Below are 15,750 nucleotides of genomic sequence, written 5' to 3' on the forward strand. Positions count from 1 at the left end.
TTGAGGGGGGTCCAGCATCACGTGGCATGTTCTGCCCCTGCCTGGGGTGCCAGCACTCTCACGTCAGTTGTGGGAGATAGAGAGCATGGAGGATGAACTTCACCATCCATGCGTTCTGCCCCTGCCCAGCACAACAGCACTCACTCAGTGGCGGTGGGGGATGGTGGCCCCCTTAATATTGGGGGTAGGCTCAGCCACCTGCCCACAAATATTGAGGGGGCCAAAGCCCCTTGAGGCCCCTGCTTGCAATAAAACGTTGCAGCATGGAGAGTTCTCCAATTCCAAGAGATTCTGTTCCTACACACACACACACACACACACACACACACACACACGGAGCGAGAGCCCAATTTTCCATTTCTCCCTAACATTCAGTCAGCATTTTGTGCCCACTGAGCATGTTCAGTCCTCACTAGGTTGTTTCTGAGGCCTCCCTCGGAGTTTCAGTTTCTTCTTCTTCTTCTTCTTCTTCTTCTTCTTCTTCTTCTTCTTCTTCTTCTTCTCCCCATAAATAGTTAAAATAAACAACCGATGTTTAAAAGAAGCTGTGCCTTTACTGCCTCGTTTAGAAGCCTGTAATATCTTCTAAATTTAGTATAATTATAAATTAGTTAGCTGTTTCCAGAAAGAACTTTATCTCCTGATACATCATCCTTTATTAATGCCCAGCAAAGAAAGCTCACTCCCTCATATGTTTTATTTGTGGTCAAGGACAGTCATTAACTCTTTCATTTGTACAGTTGTAAAATTCTTAGAATGTATTTTGTATAGCCAGCCACTTAGTTATATCTGTACTTCATTGTATTTGATTCCTTTGCTATGGCTTGTGGCTGATACATCATTTGCGTGTTCCAACCCAGAAACCTCCTCCCTAAATAAATTCACACATGACTCAAATTTTGGTTTTGGTTTTTGCCAGAATTTAGGCCACAACTTAATTGATTACAGAAAGTGACTGGTTGCATAGGCTCTGGTTCGACTAGCTCCCTGCCTTGCAGTTAGCGCTGACGCAGGGCACCAGCATAGGTCAGCCAAGGGTGAACACCTGGATAAATGAAAAGCCGGGAACGGGCTAACTCCGCCACCCAAATATCCCCCTGGACTCAGGCACGGGCACAACCCCTTCTCAGGGGTTAACCAAGCCATCGAGTCCCTGGATTCCTTTAACGGAATACCCTTCACATAGGGATGGTGAGAGCCTTCTCCCATCCCTATCACCTGAACCAGAGCCTACCTGCAACCTTACAAGTTGTAACGATTTGCTACGCGGCAGGCAAAACCCAAATGGCAACAGCCAAACAGCCAAGTGGGGAAAATTCCTGCCGTGCCCCTGTCCCAACGACAAACGACACAAGTTGGCATAGCAAGGTCAAGCACAAGCCCTAAAAGTAGGGAGAGGTGGGCGGGTGTTCCAAATGCATGTGCCTAAAGAGGAAGCTCTGGGTCATGTGCATGGGCATAAATAGGTCCCTCGAACTGTTTGGACTGCATCCCATTGGCCAGCTTGCACCCAGCTTCGAGGGACCTACCAATCGGGTGTTGTGGCTGACCAATAGTACCCACCCACAACACAGGGTGTCGGTTGTCCAGGTCTCACTGCAATACATGCCCTCTTTAAGGGAGGACCCAATTTGTTTTACCCACTTTGTTCTGTAAAATAAATCTTTTCTTATTTGTTCAACTTCTGCCTAAGTCTCCAAGGATCTAAGTTTACCCCTCCACACACAAAAACCAATATGATAACCCGTGGTGGTTATATAGAGTGTAAACATGGGTGGGATCCACCACAATTGATAGCCAGAGTGGTGGGATCCACTACACAAGGATAAAATGTGATCCTGTTTTGACATTGCTAATAGAGTAAAAAAAGCTAATGCTGTATATACAGTGGAATTTAACAAATGTTTAAATATGGAAAGATGGGGCCCCAGACCCATCAATATAATAAAGGGGCAGCTATTCTGTCAAAATACAGCCAAAATGGAAAATTAAGTTTCCTGAAAGAGGAAAGAGCATCTGTCTTTTTCAGTCATAATGACTCATAGATCATGTTTTCCGCAGCACAATCAGTCCAAACTGAATTTGCAGTTGGTGTTCATCAACCCACATAGCTTCATTTCTTTAGGTGGATTCAGAAAGCTGCTTCTCTCTCAGCAAAAAGAGATTTTTAAGTACTGTAAAATAAAATAAAAATGCTCTCCTGGACTTATGTTATGATCCTAAGAGCATCCTGAAGATTGGGGGTTAACGTATGTGATAGAATCAGTGTGCATAAGCTTGTGCACATGGTGAAATGGCTATACAACACCTCCAACATATTTATGCCCAGATCTTAGTTTTTCAATGAGTTTTTACAGACCTTGGAAGTCTTTGCAGCGGCACAAGGCACTGTCATATAACTGGCCTGTAAACAAGTCAGAACAATTCTCATCAAAGTCTGGATATAAGCTTTGTGCAAGCAAATATGGATGAATGCTCAATTAAGAGGTCGTGCGAAGGAGCCCTGAGTCAGACCATTTAGCCCAACTGAAACAACCCGTGTGCATAAAAAAAGTGAGTTGCGCAAATGCTCCAATAATAATAATAATAATAATAATAATAATAATAATAATAATGTACAATATGTATACTCCGCCCATCTGGCTAGGTTTCCCTAGCCACTCTGGGCAGCTTACAACATATATTTAAACATAAAAGAGAGTTTAACATCAAGAGAGTTTAAATCTCTTCATATTTATGGGGTGGGAACCACTATGGCACAGACATTTTCTGGTGCCATCTTAGAAGACCCCTACTGTTGGTTTCTGCTTCCGTCACTGAGCAGCAGCTGCATGTCACAAGACTATGTTATCATTCCACAGTTCAGTTACTGTTGGGTTCCCATGGGAAAGGGAGACTGGATGTGACGTTCACTGGTTTCCTGTTTCCTTTGTTCTGTCATTTTCTTTGTTGTGAGTTGCTCACAGAGGCAAGATGTATGTTTGTGTGTTCTCGGTATAGCTAGAAATAAAGCTTAGCAATGTAGCACTATACCTGCTTCATCCTTTCGATTGCGGACTGGGATTAAACTCTGCTGGGCTCAAGTCAAAATGAGCCGTATCAGCTCAAGGGCCAGAGCTAAATAAAACTAACACCTACTACGGTTCTTTTGATCACCAGTGTTGCTTTCCTCAGAGGTTGTGGAGACATTGGCATGAGGAGAAGCTGTCTCATGGGTCCTCCCACACATGACCTCAGGGCATCTCACATTATCTTTGCAACATGGGAAGGTGCCATGCTGAAACATTTCCAATGCTGCAATGTGTATGAGAAAGGGACAAGGCAGTCAATACACAACAGAGTCCCTTTATGAATTAAAAGGTAGAGTGTAATTAAAAACAACCACGACGGCTTATAAATAACAAACTCTCTGATTATAAGTGCCCAGTAACAATATGACTCAAGAGATCACCTCTTGTGGTTTCTGTGACTTCTTTGTTGCCAACAAACGAGCATTCCTGGAACACAGATGAGTGTTCTGAGAATTCCCTGTCTGTCCAGAGTCCTCTATTTTATCTCTGCTTTTTATCAGTCATTTACAAAAGGCTCTCCGGCTGCAGGCAAGCAAAGAGATGAAAGGCTTCAACAAGATGGAAGCACAAGCTGATCTGCCCTTTGTAGTTAACCCGAGTTTATCTGAAGCTCATTGTCAAAATAGTTATATGAGCAACGTGTTGCTTCAATAGATGCAGCCATACATACAAGAACACCTTGTGAATCACCATAGAACCCATACAACTGGTGAAACTGGGGCAAAAGACATGAATTCCCCATGAATTCAATGGGAAGGATCCTAATCCCAAACATGTTTACACAATGTTAATCTCATGCATTTCAGTGGCCATATACCCGCTGCATTCTGCATAGTTTACTTCCAGCGACCCAACTCACAATGACCGTTCCTAAATAAGTATTTATTTATCTGTTTTCATATTCAGCCCATCCTGTCCCAAGACCAAGTGAGAAGGATTTCTGCTTCCAAATGAATCAATATCAAATACAAAATTGGTATGGTTTTTTAACAGGGAAATATCAGTATGAAAAGAAATTCATTCACCTTTTCCCCCCTTGCTAGCTTTATTACCACCCTTCCCCCTCTGTCCCAAATGCTATGAAACAATACATGCAACTATGGAAATATTTTTACTGGAAACTCAGTCATAAAATTCATGCTTGTACGATGGCCAAATCAGATGTCACAGAGCAGGTGTACTCAACAATCTCCAATCAAAAAAGAAGGAAACAAAAACAGGTGCTATGAGCTTCAGTGGAGGAATGGAAACAGTTGCATTATCCTTCCTTTGCCAACCATTTCCCCACTCAAAAACACTCCTTCCAATTGTTTTTCCACTCACAGAATCATGGAATATGGAATCTTTACCCCACTGGGTGGAAAAACAGGTGGGTGGGTGCGATGAGGGGGGATTAGAATAGAAAAATGGCACGGTCAAAAGATGCCTATCAAAAGCTTGTTGTGCAAAGGTCTGCTCAATGCTGTATTTGCAGGGCTTTTTTTTTTTTTTTTTTTCAGTTGAAGCTCACCAGAACTCAGTTCTGGCACCTCTCTGGTGGGCACCATTGCCATTCTAAGAGAATGAGGAAGGCGTTCATGGTGAGTTCTTTTTCTAGAAAAAGAGCACTGTGAATTTGTATGTTTTTATGTGGTGTGTGTGTGTGTTTTCCCTTGTCTGCAGTTCCTTATATCGTTCAGCCAGAAGTTGAAGAAGCAGACTGCTTTCTGGAGACTGTCCTGTGAGGAGCTATGCAAAAAACCTTGAGTCCAGTTGGGACCTGGATTGAGTCACCCCTGGATCACTCTGTGTCCCATCAGGGTTTCTCCAAAGTGCAGATCAGGGCCAAACTCAGATTGGTTTGGGGCCCTCATTGATACATCTTTCTCACCTGAATACCCTCTTCAGGAAGTTCTGCTTTCCTAAATGTGATGGTGATTATCCTCATCATTACCACTATATTAATCACCTTGTAGACAACAATTTCCTGGCAAGGTACAATAAAGACATTTTCAAAACGTTAAAAACCATAGCTGTCAACTTTTCCCTTTTCTTGCGTGGAATCCTATTCGGAAAAGGGAATTTCCCTTTTAAAAAGGGAAACATTGACAGCTATGTTAAAAACACGAAACAGCAAATACATTTAAAACAAAACTAAAGCCGCACAAAATTGCCATGAGTGTCTAAGGCCCATTTATCCAGCTGGGATAGCCTGTCAGAACAAAAAAAGAAATCTTCAATTGTTTCCGGAAAGTGCAGACACCGGGCGCCTGTTGTATCTAGACAAAAGTTAATTTTACTTTATATTCCAACCACTGATACAATCGTATTCTAAAATGGGTATTCTAAAATCTGTGGCCCTCCAGATGTTGCAAGATGCCAACTCCCATCAGTAAGAACTGCAGTTCAGATGTCTGGCAACCCTGAAGGAAAAAGATATGCTTGAATATTGTGGTTTCGTTAAGTACAAAAAAAGAATGTAATCACTCGTATTGTCCAGGAAATCAACAGAATTCTCTAATGCAATCCTTTTTGGCTTTCACATATTTAACTGTAAGGAATACTCTAACAAATGAATGTATTATATGACTCAGATTTGATGACTAAACCGTACAAACTCTTGCCTGCGTACTCTCAACCCCAAATTCAGTTTTGCCTGGGAAAGAAAAGCTGTCAAATTTCATATGCATGCTAATGAGACAAGGCTGGGTGACGTGGTGTCATCTGTCTTTAGCAAGTCATGCTCTTTATAGAAGCAATTGGGTCACAGAAAGGGTGATGGGTTGGTCATGCATTACTTCATTGCCTTCTGCTGAAACAGGGAGCAAGAGGAGAATATAAAACATATTCTCTACTTGGTTTGGCATAGCTCGGTTTGTGTTGGCCACAACATTTATGGAATAAGCTGCTTATTGATTATTATTTTTTGTACAGCTTTTTCCAGCACAATAGCATGAGAGTATGACCACCTGTGGTGGTCACATTCTCTGGTAGAGACATTTTGGGGAAAGGTCTTCACAGAAACTAACAGTACGACCCAACAAACTATTGCTCATATTCCAGTACTTGCAATTCTGGGCACTTCCCCCCAAAGACTTGCAGTCTATACTGCATATAGACTTTATTTTACACCCTAACAGCAGGTGGCGCTGTGGGTTAAACCACAGAGCCTAGGATTTGTCAATCAGAAGGTTGGCGGTTCGAATCCCCACAATGGGGTGAGCTCCCGTTGCTCGGTCCCTGCTCCTGCCAACCTAGCAGTTCGAAAGCACGTCAAAGTGCAAGTAGATAAATAGGTACTGCTCCGGTGGGAAGGTAAACAGCATTTCCGTGAACTGCTCTGGTTTGCCAGAAGCGGCTTAGTCATGCTGACCACATGACCCAGAAGCTGTATGCCAGCTCCCTCGGCCAATAAAGTGAGATGAGCGCCGCAATCCCAGAGTCAGTCACAAATGGACCTAATGGTCAGGAGTCCCTTTACCTTTACCTTTAACAGCAGCAGGAATAATAATTGCTGTAGAGTTTATTAGAAAAGTTCAGTGAGAGTTGGTGTTGGAGGCTTGTGGTTATTTATTAATGGAACTTTAAAGTTTGTTGTTTAAAGTTTGTCTTTAATTAAACAGGTTTTTGAATCTTAAATTCAGAAGATGTAGAGCAAATAAGCAGAAGAATATAGGAACATTAAGAAGAGCCTGCTGGATTAGGCCAAAGGCCCGTCTAATCAGAGAGCATCACAGTGGCCAAGCAGGCACCTGAAGTCTAGTCACAACACCAGCCCCCTTTGAAAGTGAGCAGACCTGTGGGAAACCTACAAACAGGACCTGATTGTAACATACAGTTCTCAGAGGCACACTATCTCTGAGGATGAGCTATGTGCTTTTACTGGATACTGAGTTGCTGATGAAAATGGCAAACCGTCAGGTATGGAAGGCAAATGTTACAAAACTGTATTGTTTTTAGACTTTGCACCTTGAAGGAACCTTTTCCATCTCATTTGTTTACTGAGGACCTCCTGCATTATTATGGTGGACTCCCCACACCATGTTTTAAAGCTAGACAGGACTATTGGTCCCCACTATCACACTAAATTAACTATATCTAAAATATACCACCCAATGCTCCCTTGTTCATTGACTGTAAAAAGGTAAATGACCATTGTTGTGGACCAGCTGTCTTTCATGGAAATGTCTCCAACATTATTTAGGACACATATCCCCTAATAAGCATTTGAGGAATTTCAGTGTTTCTTTGGAAGATACCGTATTTTTCACTCTATAGGACGCATTTTTCTCCCTCCAAAAATTGAGGGGAAATGTGTGTGCGTCCTATGGAGCGAATGCAGGTCCTTGGCTTCAGCGATAGCAACGCGAAGCCTCTCAAGCGCAGAGGGAGCGCTCCTTCCACGCTCCGGAGGCTTCGCGTTGCTTTCGCTGAAGCCTGGAGAGCGAGAGGCATTGGTCCGCACCGACCCCTCTCGCTCTCCAGGCTTCAGGGATAGCCACGCGCAGCCCCTCCGGCAGGGAGAGGTTGTGCGGGGCTATGGCTTCCTTTTTAGCCCCACGCAGCCTCTCGTGGCTGGAGAGGTTGCACGCAGCTAAAGAGGAAGCCAAGACAGCGCTGTCTTGGCTTGTGCCATAGCCGCACGCAACCCCTCCGGAAGGGAGAGGTTGTGCAGCCTGTACGCTGCTCTTTGGGGATGGGGGGGGGGAATAAGAATTTTTTTCTTGATTCCCCCCCCCCTAAAAACTAGGTGCACCCTATGGTCCGGTGCGCCCTATGGAGCGAAAAATATGGTAGTTTGAAAAGCATACTAGATTAAAAAGAAAGGATGGATACAAAACTCAGAACATGAACTGTCTAGGTACTTGCCGGTTTCATTTCCTAAGCATCTTATATCCTCACTAAATCAAATACACACCAATCAATAATTTTTTTCCGATTTCTATGGCAGGGATAGTCAACCAGGTGCCTTCTGGATATTGCTGGACTCCAACCCCCAGCCTGGCCTATGGTCATGAGAAATTCCCAGTGGGTCGTGCAACACATGCTGCACTTACGATCACATCCTCCGCATGGCATGAATCCATCTGGTACGCTTCCAGGTAACAGTCACCAACCAGCACACGACTCTATTCCTTTCCAAATGAACTGCTTATAAGGTATTTCAGCTCAATCCCCACTGAAATGAGTCAAAGCTACACAGCAGCACAGTTTGGTGAACTGCACTTTCGGTGAACTGCTGCACAGCCTCAAGAAAAACGGGATTTGTTCTCTTCGATGCATAGGATAAGCCAACCACGAGCACAATTGATACTTATTTCTTGCAAACGTGTCATAATCTTCTGTTTGAAGGTACAGTAAGTCATCAATCATTCGTAATCAGGTGAAAATGTGCTTTGCAGAGTAATTACCATGGGGTGGCCAGCTTTAAACTAAAATCAAAGATCCTGTTACTGAATACACTAAATATGAGATTAATTGTGCTGAAGGGACAGATGGAAATAATTGCATGGGGGCTGGGTGGGGGAAGCCTGGAGTGAAATCACAATACTGCTTTTTGTTTCAAAGGGCAGGATTTGTTTAATCCCGATTGTGCACACAAAGGATAAACCCCCTAACCTGCAATTAATCATGCTGCCTCACACCTTTCCCTTTATTTCATTCATCGAAATAATGGGGAAATAGTCATCCGGATCAATAATCCTATAACAGGATGACAGTTAATGTAGCTAAAATGAGACCCAGCCAGCCTGATTAAGTATGACATACAGTCCATTGGCATGAGTTTCTGGAGAGGGGAGGTTGATGTGGTCACTTGGCCAGAAGCCCACAATCTCATCACTCACAGGGGACTTCCAAATGGAAAATAATAAGAGCTCTCAACCTGTCCGGCAAATGAGGCACATAAGCATGTGCTTCAGTTTAAGGCTAATTGTGTATAGTGGGCTAAATGCCGAAAGGTATAATTGATATGCAGATGCCTAAAGCCAAGCCTGATGCCAACTGCTACAGTCCGAAAGCCCACTTACTCCCCAATCTCCCTGTTCATTTCCATTTCAATCTGGTTCCAGGATCATGGTCTACATGAAACATTTGCCTTTGGAAGAGCTTCCCAAATTGACTTCAGGTGTTTCACTCAGTATTGAACACATATGCTTAACACATGCTTATGCAGTTGACTGGATGGCCTAGGGAACACTTAACCCCTTGTAGGACTGAACTTATAGTGATACAATCATAGCTTTTTGAAGCCAGAAGGACAGGAGGAATGAAAATGACCTCACGTGTTCGTGTTTGCACAGCCTTCAACATTCCATCCATATGTTTTGTTGGAAGTGGGCTCCCTTCCTTAAGATATCTTGTATCACCCCATCTCAATATCCATCAGGTACAGAGGATATATTATTTTGATAGGTGGACTGCTTGTTGTGTTGAATCCTGTGAGGCACACATGACTTTAACATACTTATACCTCTTATCTGATTTTACTTATTTGATTCAACTGGGGATTTTTTTGCTCCAAGGCTTCTGAATAATAATGGGCATGGAAAATCACTTGTTTCTGTGTGGTGATGGCAGTACTGAATCAGTAGCTCATGTACTGCTAGATTGTACTCTTTATAAAGATTTGAGGTGTGAGGCTATTACCCTTCTACTACTGTCCATACCAGGTCACTCAAGCATTGCTACTGTGTCTTTTCTCCTGGCAGATCAAGATAACCAGGTGACAGCTAAAACTGCAAAAGATTTAGCAGGGGCAATTAGAATAAGATCTATTATTTGATTAACTTTCTAACATTCCTCTGCTTTTTTCTTTTAGAACAAAAGAAAGACTATTGGCTCACATGTTTTATCTGTCGCTAAAGAGTCATGTACCAATTCTGTCATTTGTACTGATGCAAACCTCCAGAATGTATTTTATACAGCTAACTATTTAGCTCTAACCCCAGTATATTTTATCTTATTGCTATGGCTGCTGGCTAATGCAAATAGTTTCTATCTATCTATCTATCTATCTATCTATCTATCTATCTATCTATCTATCTTCTGAACAACCATAAGCAAAGTGATCTGTGCCAACACAGCATCAAATCAAATACAAACCTTCAGAAGACCCCCAAACTGGAACATCTCACACAGCCACCATTGCTTTGTTGTTGTTTAGTCATTTAGTCATGTCTGACTCTTCGTGACCCCATGGACCAGAGCATGCCAGGCACTCCTGTCTTCCACTGCCTCCCGCAGTTTGGTCAAACTCATGCCGGTAGCTTCAAGAACACTGTCCAAACATCTCGTCCTCTGTTTTCCCCTTCTCCTTGTGCCCTCCATCTTTCCCAACATCAGGGTCTTTTCCAGGAAGTCTTCTCTTCTCATGAGGAGGCCAAAGTATTGGAGCCTCAGCTTCATGATCTGTCCTTCCAGTGAGTACTCAGGGCTGATTTCCTTAAGAATGGAGAGTTTCTTCTTGCAGACCATAGGACTCTCAAGAATCTCCTCCAACACCATAATTCAAAAGCATCAATTCTTCGGCGATCATCACCATTGCTTAGCTCTGGCCAATACAAGAAGCTCAGAGGAAACCAGAAGGGAAACCAGTAGACCAGAATCCATCAGGTGACACTCCTCTGACCCCTATACAGACTTCAAGTCAGGCTTTATTTCTGGTATGAACAATTAGGAGATAGATGGTCAGCTTCATTTCATTGTTGCCTTTGGGGGAAAAACAGAAGAGAAGAGAATGGCAACAAAACTGCAATTAGTTTGTTCTGCCTGTCATTGGCTCTGTCTCCACCTACTGCTAGGCCACATTCACCCCATTCATCTAAGTGCATGGCTTCCCGCAAAGTGTAGTTTGTTAAGGGTGTTGTGGACTGTTGCTCTGTGGTGTATGCTGTAGGTGTGACCTTGGTCTCCCTGCCCTCCACCCTACCAATCCCATTGGGCACCAGCTACCATGAGGAGTTTTGTATCACATTAGATTTGTGTAATAACATATTTCACTCTAATGCTCCAATGCCAAACATATCTTCTCTGGAATAAGGTCTATTGGTTTTGAGTTAAACTTCAAGTAAGCATGCTTAGGATTGCAACGTCATTTTAATTTTTAGCTTGTGGTTTTGTTATCGCTGTTATGTGAAAAGGGCCTTTTCTTCAAGCAATCACATGAGTCCAGCAATGAGGGAGGATGAATTCTTTGTTGGGTGTGGGTGTTTATGGAGATGCCCCCATTTTGGCACTGTCTGTGGTTCCTGGTTACAGACTGCCTCCATTATTACCCTGCTACATTAGCTGAGTCATCATCTGATCTTCGCATGCCAAGTACTCCAGCTAATACACCGTGTGTTGGTACACACTAAAAACTGCATTTTCCCAGTAGTGATGTATGGAAGTGAGAGCTGGATGATAAAGAAGGCTGATCGCTGAAGAATTGATGCTTTTGAATTATGGTGCTGGAGGAGACTCTTGAGAGTCCCATGGACTGCAAGAAGATCAAATCGATCCATTCTGAAGGAAATCAGCCCTGAGTACTCACTAGAAGGACAGATCGTGAAGCTGAGGCTCCAATACTTTGGCCACATCATGAGAAGAGAAGACTCCCTGGAAAAGACCCTGGTGTTGGGAAAGATGAAGGGCACAAGGAGAAGGGGACGACAGAGGATGAGATGTTTGGACAGTGTTCTCGAAACTACCAGCATGAGTTTGACCAAACTGCAGGAGGCAGTGGAAGACAGGAGTGCCTGGAGTGCTCTGGTCCATGGGGTCACGAAGAGTCGGACACGACTAAACGACTAAACAACAACAAAAAACTGCATGCATTTAGGACAAATGTCTTATAAACAAGCATGCATGACTTTTTCCCATTCCAAAATAAGAACTGCAAGATGAGCACCATTCCAAGTACATAGGTGTTGTAAGGCATAAGCCATTCACATTTGTAAGTGCTTGGAACTACAAAGAGTTATATGAAGTGCTACGTACATTTCATTGTTCATTGTGGGAGAATTCAAAATCTGGCCTCTTGTCTGATAAACTCGTGGTAATCATACTAACATAACACATTCTGAATGAAGTGTTAACATAATTTGTTGGCATCTCTCTCTTTTTTCAATAAATGTGCAGAATATATAGGGGGGGAATACAATGAGGCTTGCGATCATGCACACTCGGGAGCAAGCTCAATTAATCTGAGCGGGACTTAGTTCTGATGTATAGGATGGAAGTGATCAACAATTGTAGAAACTGTGGGAAGATCACAACAAGACACAGGAGGTTACGTTATATCTAGAAAGTTGGCAATTACTAGTTCTATATATTATAAGAAAGCCCTGGGAAAAGATATGTGCTCTGAACACATGGGCTTGTGGCAAGATTTTTACATGGCAAAGTTCCTAGCATTTCACTAACAGTTCACTTTCATGCTTTATGTAATCTTTCATATAATGTAAGGGCCAATTCTGGAAATCTAATGGAATCTGGTGGAAGCTTAGCATTCATTTCCACGATAATTTTTCCCCAGGAAAAAAATGCAACCTCCTTAACTCAGAAAATAATGAGAGTTTTATATTGTCATTTCCCCATGGTTTTCACAATCTTGCAACCACCATTTAAAATTTAGCATGGCATGGTAGGATGTCGGTTGAAAAAGCCATAGTTCTATAATGCAACAGTTATTCCAGTGTAAGAGGAGTGTTAAAAATCAGGACATTTTAAGTAGTGAAACTAATGCAATGAACCGCTCATCTGAATGCAACCTTGGAGAATTGGATCTGAACATGATAGGCAGCTGAATAAATTGCTAACTCACCTTGGCCAAGTCACGTTCTTGCAGTATTAGTTCCTTATCCAAAACATGGGGAGAATAATAAGCTCTCAGTTAAGTTTTGAGGACAAGCAAACTCATATTGTACATTTCTGTCCCGTCCCCTCCTTTGTAGCACTGATACTATGGAACCCCTTTCTAATGGAACTTCATTGCTTTCTATGGAACAGAAGGATTTATGTTGGAGGAAGCTCCTATAGGGAGCCTTCGGATCCATCCAGCGCATAGTTTTACTCAGCAAATATACAAGATCTAAGTGCATCGTTTACCTTACATTTTGTTCTACCCGGTAACCTTTGTGGTTTAGACATGAGTTCTCCTTGGTGATTATAACACACTGCAAACCTTATATCTCAGGGAAAGAATGTGCGGCATGCTCAGTGCTGAAAAGAAGACAAAAACAGGCTTGCTTTCTCATGCGATAGAGTTCAGGTCTAGGCTACTTGGGAATCTTGAGGAATGAGTTGTGTTGTGATGTTGTGACAGTCTGGAGGAGGTGCTGAAGGGAAGGGCCGTGTCACACCGGTCTGCCTTCTGAAATTGTAATGCGAGTCAGGTAAGTGGTATCTGCAACAGAATGTTGCAATATAGACTGCTCCAATTCAGGGTTCCAGCTGGCCAGCCAGTCAGCCATGCTGTTTTCCATGATACTCCATTTATCACACACACACACACACCATTTTCATTTCAACCTTCTTTTAGCAATTAATCTGCAGTGAAGTTCCAGCAGTTACTGAAGACTTTTTTTAAAACTCCAGCAGACTTTAAAATTGAATCCTGATTTTATTAGCTCCCTTTTAGTGGTGAAGGAGGGAGTAGTTGGCAACCAGAGCAACTGTGAGACAGTGTGTAGAGCAGTGGTGGAGAACCTCCAGCCTGCGGGCAAAATTTGGACCGGCCTGCTTCCTAAGTTCTCCTGCAAGGCCCAACACAATGCCCACCTGGCCCTCACCAGGTGTGTTATGTGACATCAGGTGTGGAGCAGGTAGAGATTCAGCTAGATCAGCTGTGCAATGAGTTCCCATGGGGAGTCTGATCCATTAGTCAATCCCTGCAGATAGTGGGTTTCAAGGATGCCAATCTGTGGTGCTTCAGAGCACTGCCCAGCCCTCCTTGCCAGCCTCATGTGATGCTTTGATCACCCGATGACGTTGTGACATCATGTGATTGGCCGGTGAGTCCAACTGCCTGTTAAATTTGGCCTGTGAGGAATAGGGAAGATAAGGATTTGGCCCACTAGCCTGATCAGGTTCCCTATATCTGATGTAGACTAATATGTAAATATGGAAGGGCTGGAATGCTAAGACAGACATGATGAAGCCAGGTTCACAGTTAAAAGAGCTTATTTTGTGGGTCCTCTTTTAATATTACTTCTGTATCCAGCTGACATTAAACACCTGATTATCTTTCTCATCAAAACCACTAGTTCCTGTACAATGCATGTGACCTAGGTGCATTCACCTGTCAATAAGTTCAATTCATTTTGTCTCACCTCCAACTTGTTGCAAGTAAATTTGATGAGATTGTAGATGTTGTTAATCATAGACTATACCAAAATGCCTTTAATTAATATTACTTTTTTATATACAGCTACCTACAGGAGCTTGAGAGAGTTCCGGGAAGCAGAATGACAAGAGAAGAATTGCAAATGCAGAAAAACTTTCTTTTGTTCCTAATAACTTGACTGTTTATTGAAGATGGACTGTGAAAAGAAATTCTCAAAAATAATTTGTATTTATTGATTCAAAACCCCTTGGATCCTCACAAGTGTGTTTAAACATTCATAACTCAGTGTAATCCATTCCCACATAACTGCTTTGAGGCTCTCCCATTTCATGCCAGAAATTAGAAGGACAGCTTCTGTGGACTCTGATCAAACAAATAATGACAATACCTTATTATTGTAAAATGAGAATGCTTTTGTGAATCCATCATGCAGCTATCTTTCACATTAAACCGAAGCATGGACTGCCAGTGTGCCTGGATTATCTTTTGGTCACCAGAGAGAAGTTGGTGGTGTTGCTTTCATTCATATATTTTTCTTCAGGACAATGAAATAGCCAAAAACTCTTATTGGGCTCCTCCGGACAACCTCTTTATTTAGTGTTCATCCTTTGCATGCACCATGCAAGGAAAATATTTGAGCAAAACTGATACCATTCTGCTGCAAAGAGGATATTATTTGTCAAATATTATTTGACAAGAATCTCTGCTACATGATGGTCTCCAGCTCCTGCCTTGGATTCCTAACTAGAGTCCAGAGCTGTGTGTGTGCTGCAACTTGTGGCTCTGGTTCTTGTGGCACAGAACTGGTAGCTCTGGTCCTACCTTCAGAGATCCTCTGCAAGTCAATGTTGTTATGTACTGAAGTTCTCACCCGGGGCCAGCAGGGGGATACTGTAGATAGTTATGCAAATGAAGGATCGAAAATGATGTTCAGTGATTGGATAGTTTGTATGCAAATGAAGGATCAAAAAGTGACGTTCAGTGATTGGATAGTTTTAGAAAATGGCAACAGTTACATTGTTCTGGAGCTCTATATAAGCAGGCTGACTGAGCTCCTCAGTTCAGTTATGTTCCAGCTTACAAATAAAGAGCTGCTTTGGAAGAATCGCTGTGTCATCTGATATGTTCGCCCACAACTTAACAAATGTAGGCAGTACTGAGCTAAATGACCCATTGGTCTGACTCAGTATAAGGCGGCTTCCTATGTTTCTATTGTTACAAAAGTTGGGTGCCTCCCCCTCTCTCTGCCAAGCGGTGGCAAAAGCCCATGGAGTTCCAGGCACTCACCCAGGGTCTGTGTTCCTTAGGAGAATTGAGGCATGACTGAGACTGTTGTAACTTTAATAAATATGGTTTAATCACCTATTTGCACAT

General features: G+C 42.7%; 1 long non-coding RNA gene across 2 annotated transcripts; it reads left to right on the plus strand.

The window, feature by feature from the left end:
• The first annotated feature begins 4,583 nt into the window (after positions 1–4,583).
• Positions 4,584–14,509, plus strand: LOC309351137. 2 transcript variants are annotated; one of them, XR_014160714.1, is made up of 3 exons: positions 4,584–4,651; positions 8,002–8,152; positions 14,461–14,509. It is a non-coding gene; the product is annotated as an uncharacterized lncRNA (long non-coding RNA). The 2 variants fall into 2 exon arrangements; XR_014160715.1 differs by lacking the exon at positions 4,584–4,651 and adding an exon at positions 4,820–4,978.
• Positions 14,510–15,750: the final 1,241 nt, after the last annotated feature.

This window comes from Podarcis erhardii, assembly GCF_964252035.2.
Source record: "Podarcis erhardii genome assembly, chromosome: 10".
NCBI lineage: Eukaryota > Metazoa > Chordata > Lepidosauria > Squamata > Lacertidae > Podarcis > Podarcis erhardii.